Consider the following 11,693-nt stretch of genomic DNA (forward strand, 5'->3'; position numbering starts at 1 on the left):
CAGAAACACATAATTCTCTCTCAAGGTTTTTTTTTCCTGGAGAAGCATAGAGAAAAGAAAGAAAACAATTCTTATCTCTATCATGTGGAATGTGTTAGGAAGATTCTTTACCTGAAATGATTTGTCAGTTGGATTCTGCTGAGGATTGTTTTGTTTCCTTGGCCAATTGGAAAAAGCTTTGTCTTGGCTGTCTGGAGACAGTCACAAGTTTTCTTTAGTATTCTTCAGTATTCTTTGTAGTATGGTATGCATCTTTAATATAGTGTAGTACAATGTAATATAATATAGTTTAATAAAGCAACTGTTCAGCCTTGTGAATCAACGGAGTCAGCTGCCAATCGTTCCCTGTGTTGGGGCATCCTGCTTTTTGATAAATCATCGCATTACTCATCTCTCACACTGCTGCTCCTCCCCAAGTGCTTTGCTCTCCTGCACTCACACTTCTCTCTGCCAATCTGTGGCTTATTAAACAGTCTGCTGGCTTTGTCTCTCCTGTGGCTGCAGGCAGCGTCGATTCCTGCAGACACGGAGAGAGCTGTGGCTGGAAAAATTAATGGAGGAGAAAGAAACAGGGAAGGAGAAGGACTCTGGTGAAGATCACACTGCCCTCCTGAGGCTCCCGGGGGAAAAGGCAAAGTTGCACCAAGACCCCATGCTGTTCTCTGATGACATTTTTTTCATTGAGCCAATGGTAAGTGATAGGTGAAAACCTCATTTTCCTCCTCTTCTTCCTCCTCATCCTCCTCCCCCTCTTCCTCCTCCCATCCACTCTACCCCCGGCTGCGGTCACTGGGCAGATCCTCAGCTGGCTCGATGTGCTGGGAGGGAAGACACTGAGTTTCTGATGCACCTGCAGAGCTTGCCTAAAAATGCCAAATGCTAAAAGCATTTCTGCCCTGGAGGCTCAAGGCAGGGTTGGGAGCCTGACAAAGCCAAGCTGTGCTGCCAGGGCCTGAGCTCAAGGGCACTCTGTGCATTTCCTTGCAGTGTCCACAGGGAGCAGTTCTTGTAGGTAGGGGCTCCCCCCACACGTGTGGTTCACCAGAGGCTGTTGGAGCACTGCCAGGCCACATTCTGACCTGAAGCTTGCAATGGTTTGCTGGGAAAGTGAGGCCAAATTCAGCTTAAGGCTAGTCATGGAAATGCCAATCCCCTCCTGTAACCACGCCTTGCACTATTTCTGAGTGTCCCTTCCAGTGTCCTCTGTGAGCCTGGACACAAGGGTGGAAGGTTGAAATGGGCCTTTGGAGTTGTCCTGCACACAGGGACAAAAAACCTTCTCCTTTTCTGTTTCTGCAAACAAACCACCATGTCCTGCCATCAGCCAGAGTCCTGATTCTGAGTACTGGCATTGTGAGAGACAATGAAGGCCTGGTGTCTGCACAGTGCAACATCCCTTCTCATCTTGGAGTAAACCCTGGAATAATGCCAGCCTCTGTTTTCTTTCAATACAGGTTTAAATAATATTTTTATTTCCAAGGTTCTGGTTCTGGGCAAATTTGGGAGAGAACCCCCAAAGGGGCTCCTCTAGGAAAGAAGATTCAATCGGCCCCTGCCCCCAACCGGTCCTGGAGAAAAGACCTCCTTGAAGTGGAAAAAAACTGTTTATTAAACAATAAACCCTAAACAGTATTAATCAATAAAACCCCTTGCTGCTCCAAAAGAGATGACAAACTGAGAAAGTCCCTCCCTGGGTTGCAGCTCAGCTCGCTCAGTCTCTGATCAGTCCCTCTGGTCCTGGAAATGTCACAGGCCAGGCCCAGCCCAGTGGCCACAGGTGGAGCTGTCGGTGCTCTGCTGGTGTTCAGTCCAGAGCAGGTTTGAACAGGTCCAAAGAAAGGAAAAAAACCCCACAGTCCAGGGAACTTCTTTGCCTCAGCAAGCTAAATTAACTAAAAGCAAAGGAGAGCTCTGAACCGCTGTCTGTCCATCTGCAGACAATGCAGTCCAGAAGCAGGAGTGTGGAGGAGTGAGTGCAGTGTCTGAAAACAAACTGCTGCTTCTTCTCTCCCCCCTTCACTCTCTGCAACAAGTCTTAAAGGTGCAACACTTATTATTCAGCATAAACAGAACAAGGCGATTTGGGATAAAAGCATCATATAGTCAACCCAGGACAGGGATCATGTTCTCTTCTTGTGAAGAGCCACCAGTGCACAGTGGCAGTTGCATCCCACTGTAGCTGACAGCAGCATGATGTGACCAAGAGCCTTTGTCAGAGCAGCAGGAGTATTGTGGAGAATGGGAGCTGAACAGCTGAGCATTGAGAGCTTCCAGCGCTGTGTTGAGCTGGGTTTGGAGTGTTTCCTTGGGCTCCTTGTGTTGTTCACTCATTGCTAATGCTCTAAACAGAGGCTTACAGAAGTGTGGTTGAAAACAAGAAATGTGAACTTTGCAGAGCAATGTTTTGCTGTCTCTTTCTGCTGTAGGAGGGAGAAATTGGGCTGAATTTTTTGGCCAAAATCAAGGTGACCTTCAAACCCCTGGAAGCACTGGAGTATGGAAGTGTGGCTTACTGCAGCATCTCAGGTACAGCTCCTTTGCCCTGCTTCTCTCCCGCTCAGTGAAGCCATGGTGCAAGCCTGAGCCCACTGGGCTCCCATGGAAGTGCTGGGAAGAGTCCCTGGTCAGCAGGGCAGTGCTGGCACATCCCTCCTGGCCCTGCAGGTCCCAGGGAGTCTCCTGTGCCAGGCCAGGGCTCAGAATGCTGTGTGTGCCTGACTGATTCCAGAACAGCCCAGGCAGTGCAGGGAGAGGTTTTCATGCCATGGCTTTGCCAGCATTCCCTCAAAGGCCAGAGAGCTGCAGAGCAGAACAGCTTTAGTGAACAAGCACTCAGCCCCTGCAGGTCCCTGCCCTCCAGGATGATGGGTCCATTTGACATGGATCCATCATCAGGCAGCAGGCACTGAGTTAGAAATGTGTTCCCTGAGCCTGGATCACCTCCCAGTGCCCAGACAGCAGCAGAGCAGAGGTGGCTGAGCCCCCCTGAGCCCAGGGTGTTGGTAGAAGGAGCAGCCTTGGCCAGCACCTGCCTCTCTCCCTTTGTGGGAATTGAGCCCTTGCAGCTCTGTCTGTGGAAATAGAACGCAGTGCTGAGTGTCAGGAGTTGGGGACTTTGGCAACAAAGTCCTGTACTCCTGGGCCAGGTAGTTTGGGAATTGCCAAACTCAGTAGGAGCTTTGTGCCTTCACTGAATGATTTCAAAGCTCCACTAAGTGCATGGGAAGGACAGCATAGAACCAGAGTATGTTAAGGATGGAATGGACCTTAAAAGCCTCTGGGCAGGGACACCTCCCCCTAGAGCAGGTAGCTCCAAGCCCCATCCAGCCTGGCTTGGAACACTTTCAGGGCTGGAACCTCCACAACAGCCCTGGGGAACCTGCTCCAGTGTCTCACCACCCTCAGAGTAAAGAATTTCCTAATATCTAGCCTAAATTTCCTTTCTTTCAATTTATACCTGTAACTCCTTGGCCTGTCACTACAAGGCAGCAGAGATGTTTTAAACTCAGCAGACTGGTGGCTGAAATTGGAAAGCAGCCCAAGGAACGGGTTAGAAATTAGAAGTCAGCCCCGAGGCTGAGGGAAGAGGAGGGTCCATATCCTCTCCTGCAGCATCAGGAGCTGGTTGCATCCAGCTCAGAGTCAGGGTCTAGCACTGAGGCAGCCTGGAAAATCCAGTATAACAGAGGGAATGATTGTAGTGCAATGGACATCTCTCCCCAGGCTGTGAGAGCAGGCTGCCCCTGCACATCTCAGGGGAAGGCCAAGGACCCTTGGAAGAATTCAGCTCTCCTACTCTGAACCTTGGGAACATTTCTATTGACACCCCCACGTCTATGAGGTGAGCAGCAGGGCTTGGGGTGGATCCTGATGGCTCCTGAGGCAGGAGCAAGCCTGGTGGAAGTGTGGAATTGCTGCCAACGTGGGCAGTTGTGAGCAGGGAATATTTGATCTACTGGTGAAATCTGGGAGGGTCTGAAAGGTGTGTCTCTTGTTCATGAAGGCCCAGTTCCTTCCTTGGAAATCAGCTGGGAGGCTTGCTGCAAAACAACCCCTTGGCACATGAAACGAAGCCTGGGTCAAAAAGGGATGTTCAGAGGCTTTTGTGGCAGTGCCAGACACAAGGCACCTTTGGACTGGGCTGTTCAGAAGCAGCTGGAAGAAACTGGCTGCCTTTGAGCTTCAGTCCACTGCAGACAGCTTCCAGTCAAGTGTCTCCTGCTTATTGCTGCAAGTCACAGGAAAGCCATCCAACCTCCTGGCTCAGTGCTGGCCCTTGCAAAGGGCTTGGGAGTTCTTTCCCTTGCTGACCAGTCCCTCACCACACTTCAGCCTTGGTGCATCTCTGGCTCTAGAAAGAGATAGTGTTCCTGGGAATAAAGCAAAGCGTTTTTCTACCTATTTGCCTCCTTCCCAATAGTGTCAAGTTTGCAAAAAAAACCAAAGAGGGAGCAGCTGAAAGAGGTAGAAAATGAGGCACTACATCATGCCAAACACTTCCAAAAGCTTGGCTGTTGGAGGCAAAGACATGCTGAGTTTTCTTACCAAAAGATGATGCTGTCTATACATTTTGATGCTGATGCCTCATAATCAATGTATTGTTTTCATGACATGGGAAAAGGTGAATGAGTAGATGGTGGTGTTGGAGCTGTGCTCAGTGGGGCAGCAGCAGCTCTGGGGTGACTCCCTACGCAGCTGCAATCAGCCCACGTTGCTCTCAGGGCCAGGTCTGAATGAACTTGGTGGTGCTGATCAGAGGTGCACTGCTCTGTGTCCATGGGATAACCCCAGGGTTGTGGACTCCAGTTCTGTGGAGTTGCCACTGCTTTGCATGAAAACCCAAGGGCAGAACTTGTCCTGTTGTATTTTTTTGCCATTCATAGCATCGTCTGCTATTTCTGGGTATTAATTGCGTCATTAGACAATAACTCACAAGAAGGGAAGATTCCACATGTATTTCCATTTTGCTTTCTTGCAGCTGCAGGTGGAACTGATAAACCTAGGAGCTATTGATGCTCCCTTCGCCTATAGCCCTTTAACTGCAAATGTGGGCTTCTGCTTCAAGTTTGCGCCTGAGGAGGGCATCATTGCACCAGGCGGGACCCAGACTGCTCAGATCTCCTTCAGTGCCACCATAGTGTGGAGGTTTGAGGAAGAATTCCAGTTCAGTGTGGCTGGATCTCCTATGTCTGCACTCCTGACTATCAAGTACAGACGGTCAAAGCCAGGCACGCGCCTGCACGTCCTCAGGACAAGAGAAGGAGGCGCCCCATGTGAGCGGTCCCAGCCCCTCCACGGGTGCGGGATTGGTGCCGAAAGGCAGACAACTCTCAGTGGTGGATCACTCGGCTCGTGCGTTAATGAAGAATGCAGCTAGCTGCAAGAATTAATGTAAATTGCAGGACACATTGGTCATCCACACTTTAAACACACTTGCGGCCCCATGTTCCTCCCAGGGCTACGCCCGTCTGAGTGTTGCTTGACGATCAGTCGCTGTCCAGCGGCCACCACGGTGGTTCAGCTGGGGTTGCCTCACAGGCAAGTTGACTGTGGTCAGCGGCGGTGGTGATGGTGGCTCACCGGTGCCCTGAGGGAAGGCGGTCAGGGGTTTGGCAAGGGATGCGTTTCCCTCGGCGGCCTCAATTTTTTCCCTGTGACCCAGCAGGCATCATCATCGTCATGGCCGTCATCGTCATTGTTGCCGCGCAGGGCTTTCATCCCCCTCTATGCAGACTCAGGGACTGCTCCGTAGTTCCCCACTCCCGGAGTGAGCCACTGGGGCAGAGTTTGTCCTTGCAGGGCCCGTACCGCGGTACGGTGGTGGTGGCAGCTGAGGAGAGTAAGAGACAGCGTTGAAAGCACCACCGTGGGCCGAGAGAAGGGAGAGGGCAAGAGGGAGATAAGGCGCAGGCCTCGCCCCCAGCCTCCCCCCCACGTGGATGGCTGTCTGCAGGTGGGTACTGCGGGGGTACTGTGCCACTGCGCGTGCGCGTGAGGCGAGAGCGCTGGGGACAGATGTTCCGACCCCCTCCTCCCTTCGCCTGCCCTCCTCCTCTTCTGTTGTGGTCTCGGGGCGCAAATAGCACCATGGCTTTTCTCTCTCTTTCCACCAAGGCCATCACGTGCCGCCTGGTCCCCCATCAGGGCTGTCTCTGCCACACTCCCTTTTCGGTTCTCATCTCCGGGATGGGGCACTCTGTCTCCGCTTCTCTCCCTCTGGCTTTGTTTTCCCCTGGCGCGCGGGTGCCAGTGGGGAGGAAGGTGAGGGTAGTAGGTGGGAGAAGCTGGCTGGCTGTTGGCCTGTTGGCATGCCGCTTCTTTGGGAGCTGCATGGGCCAGGAGGTGCGGCCAATCTTTGGCCTTGCGACCTCAGATCAGATGTGGCAACCCGCTGAATTTAGCATATTAGTCAGCCAAGGAAAAGAAACTAACGAGGATTCTCTCAGTAATGGTGAGCGAAGCGGGAAAAGCCCAGCGCCGAATCCCTGCCCTGCAGTGGGGTGCGGGACATGTGGCGTACAGAAGTCCCAATCCTTGGCGGTGCTCGCGGGGGACCCAAGTCCTTGTGATCGAGGCCGCAGTCCGTGGACGGTGTGAGGCCGGTAGTGGCCCCCGGCATGCTGGGCCCGGGACTTCTCGGAGTCGGGTTGCTTTGGAGTGCAGCCCAAAGCGGGTGGTAAACTCCATCTAAGGCTAAATACTGGCACGAGACCAATAGCCAACAAGTACCGTAAGGGAAAGTTGAAAAGAACTTTGAAGAGAGAGTTCAAGAGGGCGTGAAACCGTTAAGAGGTAAACGGGTGAGGCCCGCACAGTCCGCCCGGAGGATTCAACCCGGCGAGTTGTGGTCGGCACGGGTTCAGCGGAACCTCGCCTCCCTTCCGTCCCCTGGGCGAACCCCGCCCGCGGAGGCAGGCTGGGGGGTGCAGGCCGGTGTGGGGACTGCCACCCAGCCGGCAGCTGGCGCTGTCCGGGCACATTTCCTCTGCGACGGTGCGCCACGACCGGCTCCAGGTCGACTGGGAAGGCCTCCGACGGGCAGGTGGTCCGACGGGCAGGTGGTCCAGTGCTGCGCAAGCAGCGGCGAGTGGTACAGCCCTCAGGCAGCAGGTCTCGCCGAATCTCGGGGCCGAGGGAAAGGACTGCCGCTGCGCCCTCCTCCCCCTACATCAGCGGCGCCGTGGTGGGGGGCATCATTTCCCCGCCTCTCATGGGGGGGGGGGGGGAGTGGCATCCTCGCAGCACGGTGTTTCGCGCAGAGGTGTGGGGGCTGGGCCTGCCAGTCTCCAGCGCTGCTGTCAACTGGGGTGGACTGTCCTCAGTGCGCCCTGACCGCGCGGCGCTGCCGGGCCAGGCTCACGGGCCGCGCTGGAGTGCCTGGGGTCCGCAGCGATGTCGGCTACCCACTTGACCCATCTTGAAACACGGACCAAGGAGTCTAGCACGTGCGCGAGTCAGGGACCATTGTTGAAAGCCCGCAGCGCAATGAAGGTGAGGGCTGGCCCGCGCCGACTGAGGTGGGATCCCGGGGCGCGTGTCGCGCCTGGCAGCCCCGGGTGCACCACCGGACCGTCTCGCCCGCCGCCCCCTCGTGGGGCCAGGGAGGTGGAGCGTGAGCGTCCGTGCTAGGACCCGAAAGATGGTGAACTATGCCTGGGCAGGGCAAAGCCAGAGGAAACTCTGGTTGAGGTCTGTAGCAGTCCTGACATGCAAATCGGTCGTCCGACCCGCGTCTAGGGGCAAAAGACTAATCAAGCCATCTAGTAGCTGGTTCCCTCCGAAGTTTCCCTCACGATAGCTGGCACTCGGCAATGGGCAGTTTTACCCAGTAAAGCTTATGATTAGAGGTCTTGGGGCTGAAACGATCTCAGCCTATTCTCAAACCTTCAATGGGTAAGGGAGCCAGTTCGCTGGCGTGGAGCCGCGCCGTGGAATGCAAGTGCTCAGTGGGCCACTTTTGGTAAGCAGAACTGGCGCTGCGGGATGAACCGAACGCCGGGTTAAGGCGCCTGATGCCAACGCTCATCAGAGCGCAGAAAAGGTGTTGGTTGATCTAGACAGCAGGATGGTGGCCACGGAAGTCGGAATCCGCTAAGAAGTGTGTAACAACTCACCTGCTGAATCAACTAGCCCTGAAAATGGATGGCGCTGGAGCGTTGGGCCCGTACGCGGCTGTCGCTGGCAGTGCGAGGCCCGCGGGGGCTAGGCCGCGACGAGTAGGAGGGCTGCTGCGGTGCGCCTCGAAGCCAGGGGCGCGGGCCCAGGTGGAGCTGCTACAGGTGCAGATCTTAGTGGTAGTAGCAAATATTCAAATGAGAGCTTTGAAGGCCGAAGTGGAGCAGGGTTCCATGTGAACAGCAGTTGAACATGGGTCAGTCGGTCCTAAGCGATAGGTGAGCGCCATTCCGAAAGGGCGGGCGATGGCCTTTGTTGCCCTCAGCCGATCGAAAGGGAGTCGAGTTCAGATCCCCGAATCCAGAGTGGCGGAGATGGGCGCCATGAGGCACCCAGTGCGGTGACGCAACTGATCCCAGAGAAGCTGGTGGGAGCCTCGGGGAGAGTTCTCTTTTCTTTGTGAAGGGCCGGGCGCCTTGGAATGGATTCGTCCCGAGAGAGGGGCCCTCACCTTGGAAAGCGTCACGGTTCCGGCGGCATCGGGTGAGCTCTCGCTGGCCCGTGAAAATCCAGGGGAGAGGGTGTAAGTCTCGTGCCGGGTCGTACCCATATCCGCAGCCGGTCTCCAAGGTGAACAGCCTCTGGCATGTTGGAACAATGTAGGTAAGGGAAGTCGGCGAGCCGGATCCGTAACTTTGGGATAAGGATTGGCTCTAAGGGCTGGGTTGGTCGGACTGGGGCGCGAAGCGGGGCTGGGCGCGTGCCGCAGCTGGATGAGGTGCCGCGCGCGGGTGAGTGCGCTCTGCGTGGCCCGCCCGGGCGCTGGGGCATGCACGTGCACGGTGGCGACTCTGGACACACACCGGGTCCTTCCTGTGGATCGCCCCGGCTGTGGCGGGCGCCGCCCGCCCCCCGCTCCGCCCGCCCTCCACCTTGCCGTGGCTGGTGCCCCAGTGGCAGCCGTCATCGTTGCGCACCACCGCCCCAGCGGTTCCCACCAATGGGGTTCCCGTGGTGTGCGGCCAGCGTGCGCGCAGCCGCAGTCGGCGTCGGCTGAGCAGTTTGTGCGGGGGAGGGTCCCCGGGGAAGGGTCCCTGGGCCAGCGCCCCGCCTCAGTCAGTGCCTAGCAGCCGGCTTTGAACTGGTGCGGACCAGGGGAATCCGACTGCTTAATTAAAACAAAGCATTGTGAAGGCCCGAGGCGGGTGTTGACGCGATGTGATTTCTGCCCAGTGCTCTGAATGTCAAAGTGAAGAAATTCAATGAAGCGCGGGTAAACGGCGGGAGTAACTATATTTACTAACTGGGCATAGCTGCGGAAGTCGCACCTCCTCGTGGTCCTGCCGGATACCCTCGTGGTAACTGAGTCGACTTCTGCCCCAGTGTGGGAGAGGGCGCATATCAGCCCTCCCTATTGTTGGACTCACCACCCAACAATAGTTTCACGAATCGCTGAAACAAAAAGGTTGGCACAGTTAGTTCACTGTTGCACAGAGCCTTGTCCACGGGCTGTTGTTGACACAGTTGGTAGTTTGAGAGAGGGTCAGCTACTATATGCTTCTACCCTCACTTGGACTTGTCACTTTATTGCTTACCGGACTGACAAAATGGCTTTGCGTTATATCTCGACTACCACTCAGACTGACCCATTAGATCTAAGGGTCATTGATGCCAAATTACCATCTATGCCCTCTGTGCCCAGGGAAGAGGGATTCGATCTTGCAAGTTTGGAGTTTTTTAACTCCAAAATTGTTAAAGAAGATGGTGTACATCATGTGGATGTTTGGTAGGGTTTGAGGCAACTCCCTGAGCCCTATGAGATCTCCCCTATGGGGATGGCCCAGGATGAGGCTGAGACTGCGGTGGGAGGTACTGAAGAGCCCAAAACACCTGAGGCTGAGAGCGCGATGGGAGGTAGTAAAGAGCCCAAAACACCCAAGGCTCCTCACGGGTCTGAAGGTGATGGTACAACGCCAAGAACACCTGTCGTGTCCATGCCTGACAAACAACCATCTTGTCCTTGTTGTGAGACCTGGTTTACTAGGATGTTGAGGCTGATTGACCATCTCAAAAGGGCACACGGGCAGAGAAAGATCATTTTCAGGTGTTCAAAATGTGGTAAACAAAATCTAAAATACCACAGTATCTCCTGTCACATCCTGCGCTGCAAGGGGGTGGTGTGTGTGGCTCCCACTGGGGAATGGGTCTGTGAGGTGTGCCAATGTGGGTTCACTACTAAGATTGGCCTGGGTCTGCACAAGAGAATAAGACATCCTCTTGTGCGAAATGTGGAGCGGATTGCTGCTTCTCATCCCAAAGAGTCATCGGCCTGAGGGGCCCACAAACGGGTATGGACTGGGGAGGAAGAAAGAGGCTCTTCTGGTACAATTGGTGGACGAGTTTGCCAGTAAGCGGAATATCAACCAACTTATAGCGGAGCATATTCCAACTAAAATGGCAAAACAGATTAGTGATAAAAGGTGTCCCTCCGTGAACGGTCATGAAGGACTAGTAGGTGCCACTGGAATTGAACATCCTGCCGGGTCTGCTAAGTTGCCCAAGGAGGGACAGTTAAAGCTCCAATTCCAGAAAGTCATCAACGCGGGATTATCGTTTGGCAAATTGACCATGTATCGGGAAGCCTTCAAGAAAGTTCTTGATGGGCAAGATCCAGGTCGGGTGGTGAAGGATGTTTATAAGGAGTTTCTTGGTATTCTGGGTGTGCCTAGCCAAACTAAATCTATCAAGGGTCAAAAGACACAGGCCTCCCGTGGCCAAAAAGCATCCAAAACTCCATCAAATTGGATGCGCAAAAGAGCTATTAAGAGGGGATAATTCTTGAGGTTCCAACTGCTGTACGAGTTACATAGAAGGCGCCTCGTGCGTCATCCTGGACAGCACGGAAGCCTCTCAGTGCCAGTTACCATCAAGTGTTCTCCACGATCACTTTAAAAGAAGGTGGGATACATCTGGTATATTTGGTGGCCTACTGAATTTCCCTCCATATAAGGAGGCGGCTAACACCACATTCGAGGCCCTAATTACTAAAAAAGAGATTGATAAGAACATGAGAGAGATGTGTAAAACCTCCGCTCCCGGGCCAGATGGGATCACTTTGGGTCAGATTATTGCAAAAGGCCCAAAGTTTTCCCAGTTGACTGAGATCTTCAACCTCTGGCTTATCACCGGTACTGTTCCAGATGCGCTGCGGGACTGCAGGACAGTCTTGATACCCAAGTCTTCGGATGCAGAGAAGCTTGGTGATATCAATAACTGGAGGCCTATTACTATTGGTTCAGTGGTGATTAAGCTGTTTTCCAGGATCGCTACTGTGAGGCTGTCCAAAGCATGTCCCATCAACCCCCGGCAACGGGATTTTATTTGCGCATCAGGTTGTGCCGGAAACCTCAAGTTACAGCTTGTGGTGGAACAGCTAAGTGAGAGCATAAACATCTGGGGGTTGTGTTCGTGGACATTGCTAAGGCATTTGACACCGTCTGTCATCAGCATGTATTTGAGGGTCTGGTCCAGAGAGGGGTGGATCCACACATGATAGAGTTGGTGAGGGAAATGTATCG

At 54.2% G+C, this 11,693-nt stretch overlaps 2 pseudogenes; both read left to right on the forward strand.

The window, feature by feature from the left end:
* The first annotated feature begins 5,325 nt into the window (after positions 1 to 5,325).
* Positions 5,326 to 5,478, forward strand: LOC128949302 (5.8S ribosomal RNA; annotated as a pseudogene).
* An 886-nt stretch (positions 5,479 to 6,364) lies between these two features.
* LOC128949298 (28S ribosomal RNA) overlaps positions 6,365 to 11,693 on the forward strand; it is an 8,059-nt pseudogene continuing 2,730 nt past the window's right edge.

The sequence above is a fragment of the Melozone crissalis genome, unplaced genomic scaffold (genome assembly GCF_028551555.1).
Source record: "Melozone crissalis strain CALT ecotype California unplaced genomic scaffold, PUWL_Pcris_2 ptg000218l_1, whole genome shotgun sequence".
NCBI lineage: Eukaryota > Metazoa > Chordata > Aves > Passeriformes > Passerellidae > Melozone > Melozone crissalis.